Source organism: Eptatretus burgeri, unplaced genomic scaffold (genome assembly GCF_056783735.1).
Source record: "Eptatretus burgeri isolate ZD-2024b unplaced genomic scaffold, Ebu_testis_v1 Ebu_testis_scaffold_29, whole genome shotgun sequence".
In the NCBI taxonomy this organism is placed as follows: Eukaryota; Metazoa; Chordata; class Myxini; order Myxiniformes; family Myxinidae; genus Eptatretus; species Eptatretus burgeri.
In genome coordinates, this window is record NW_028221979.1 from 116,871 (window position 1) to 120,640 (window position 3,770).

The following is a 3,770-nucleotide window of genomic DNA, read 5'->3' on the forward strand; positions in this document are numbered from 1 at the left end:
GTTCTGCATCACTATTATGAAGCGAAAACGTGTGATTTCTTTGAAATACTAAGTATTTTAGCTTCAAATTCGCGCAAAAAATGCTCAAATTACCTGAAAGCAAGCTTTTTAAACCAAACAAAAGCATTGTCTGACTCAACTTTTTGTTCTGCATCACTATTCTGAAGCGAAAACGTGTGATGTAATTGAAATAGTGAGTATTCCAGCTTCAAATTTGCGCAAATAAATGCTCACATTTCCCTAAAACAAGCTTTTTCAACCAAACAAAAGCATTATCTGACTCAACTTTTTGTTCTGCATCACTATTCTGAAGCGAAAACGTGTGATTTCATTGAAATAATAAGTATTCTCGCTTCAAATTCACACAAAAAATGCTCAAATTACGTCAAGACAAGCTTTTTATACCAAACAAAAGCATTGCCTGACTCAACTTTTTGTGCTGCATCACGATTATGAAGCGAAAACGTGTGATTTAATTGAAATAGTGAGTATTTTAGCTTCAAATTCGCGCAAAAAATGCCCAAATTACCCGAAAACAAGCTTTTAAACCAAACAAAAGCATTTTCTGACTCAATTTTTTGTTCTGCCTCACTATTATGAAGTGAGAACGTGTGATTTAATTGATATAGTGAGTATTTTAGCTTCAAATTCGCGCAAAAAATGCTCAAATTACCTGAAAACAAGCTTTTTAAACCAAACAAAAGCATTGACTGACTCAACTTGTAGTTCTGCGTCACTATTATGAAGCGAAAACGTGTGATTTCTTTGAAATACTAAGTATTTTAGCTTCAAATTCGCGCAAAAAATGCTCAAATTACCTGAAAGCAAGCTTTTAAACCAAACAAAAGCATTGTCTGACTCAACTTTTTGTTCTGCATCACTATTCTGAAGCGAAAATGTGTGATTTTATTGAAATAGTGAGTATTCTAATGTCAAATTCGCTCAAAGAAATGCTCAAATTACCCGAAAATAAGTTTTTCAACCAAAATGAAGCATTGTCTGACTCAAGTTTGTGTTCTGCCTCACTATTCTGAAGCGAAAACGTGTGATTTCATTGAAATAGTGAGTATTCCAGCTTCAAATTCCTGCATAAAATGCTCAAATTACCCTAAAACAAGCTTTTTAAACCAAACAAAAGCATTGTCTGACTCAACTTTGTGTTTTGCATCACCATTCTGAAGCGAAAACATGTGATTTCAATGAAATAGTATTCCAGCTTCAAATTCGCTCAAAGAAATGCTCAAATTACCCTAAAACAAGTTTTTTAAACCAAACAAAAGCATTGTCTGACTCAACTTTTTGTTCTGCATCACTATTCTTCAGCAAAAACGTGTGATTTCATTGAAATAGTAAGTATTCTTGCTTCAAATTCGCACAAAAAATGATCAAATTACATCAAAACAAGCTTTTTCAAACAAACAAAAGCATTGGCTGACTCAACTTTTTGTTCTGCATCACTATTGTGAAGCGAAAACGTGTGATTTCATTGAAATAGTGAGTATTCTAGCATTAAATTCCCGCAAAAAAATGTTCAAATTACCCTAAAACAAGCTTTTTCAACCAAACAAAAGCATTGTCTGACTCAACTTTTTGTTCTGCATCACTATTCTGAAGCGAAAACGTGTGATTTCATTGAAATAGTAAATATTCTTGCTTCAAATTCGCACAAAAAATGCTCAAATTACGTCAAAACAAGCGTTTTCAACCAAACAAAAGCATTGTCTGACTCAACATTTTGTCCTGCATCACTATTGTGAAGCGAAAACGTGTGATTTCATTGAAATAGTGAGTATTGTAGCATTAAATTCCCGCAAAAAAATGTTCAAGTTACCCTAAAACAAGCTTTTTAAACCAAACAAAAGCATTTTCTGACTCAATTTTTTGTTCTGCCTCACTATTATGAAGCGAAAACCTGTGATTTAATTGATATAGTGAGTATTTTAGCTTCAAATTCGCGCAAAAAATTGCTCAAATTACCTGAAAACAAGCTTTTTAAACCAAACAAAAGCATTGACTGACTCAACTTGTAGTTCTGCATCACTATTATGAAGCGAAAACGTGTGATTTCTTTGAAATACTAAGTATTTTAGCTTCAAATTCGCGCAAAAAATGCTCAAATTACCTGAAAGCAAGCTTTTTAAACCAAACAAAAGCATTGTCTGACTCAACTTTTTGTTCTGCATCACTATTCTGAAGCGAAAACGTGTGATGTAATTGAAATAGTGAGTATTCCAGCTTCAAATTTGCGCAAATAAATGCTCACATTTCCCTAAAACAAGCTTTTTCAACCAAACAAAAGCATTATCTGACTCAACTTTTTGTTCTGCATCACTATTCTGAAGCGAAAACGTGTGATTTCATTGAAATAATAAGTATTCTTGTTTCAAATTCGCACAAAAAATGCTCAAATTACATCAAAACAAGCTTTTTCAACCAAACAAAAGCATTATCTGACACAACTTTGTGTTCTACATCACTATTCTGAAGCGAAAACCTGTGATTTCATTGAAATAGTGAGTATTCCAGCTTCAAATTCCTGCATAAAATGCTCAAATTACCCTAAAACAAGCTTTTTAAACCAAACAAAAGCATTGTCTGACTCAACTTTGAGTTCTGCATCACCATTCTGAAGCGAAAACGTGTGATTTGATTGAAATAGTAAATATTCTTGCTTCAAATTCGCACAAAAATGCTCAAATTACGTCAAAACAAGCTTTTTCAACCAAACAAAAGCATTGTCTGACAAAACTTTGTGTTCTACATCACTATTCTGAAGCGAAAACGTGTGATTTCATTGAAATAGTGAGTATTCCAGCTTCAAATTCCTGCATAAAATGCTCAAATTACCCGAAAACAAGTTTTTAAACCAAACAAAAGCATTGTCTGACTCAAATTTTTGTTCTGCATCACCATTCTGAAGCGAAAACGTGTGATTTCATTGAAATAGTAAATATTCTTGCTTCAAATTCGCACAAAAAATGCTCAAATTACGTCAAAACAAGCTTTTTCAACCAAACAAAAGCATTGTCTGACTCAACTTTTTGTCCTGCATCACGATTGCTAAGCGAAAACGTGTGATTTCATTCAAATAGTGAGTATTCTAACATCAAATTCGCTCAAAGAAATGCTCAAATTACCCGAAAACAAGTTTTTAAACCGACACAAGCATTGTCTGACTCAAATTTTTGTTCTGCATCACTATTCTGAAGCGAAAACGTGTGATTTAATTGAAATAGTGAGAATTCGAGCTTTGAATTCGTTCAAAAAAATGCTCAAATTACCCTAAAACAAGCTTTTTAAACAAAACAAAAGCATTGTCTGACTCAACTTTTTGTTCTGCCTCAGGATTGTGAAGCGAAAACATGTGATTTCATTGAAATAGTGAGTATTCTAACATCAAATTCGCTCAATGAAATGCTCATATTACTATAAAACAACCTTTTTCAACCAAACAAAAGCATTGTCTGACTCAACTTTATGTACTGCATCACTATTCTGAAGAGAAAACGTTTGATTTCATTGAAATAGCAAGTATTCTCGCTTCAAATTCACACAAAAAATGCTCAAATTACGTCAAAACAAGCTTTTTATACCAAACAAAAGCATTGTCTGACTCAACTTATTGTGCTGCATCACGATTATGAAGCGAAAACGTGTGATTTAATTGAAATAGTGAGTATTTTAGCTTCAAATTCGTGCAAAAAAATGCCCACATTACCCGAAAACAAGCTTTTAAACCAAACAAAAGCATTTTCTGACTCAATTTTTTG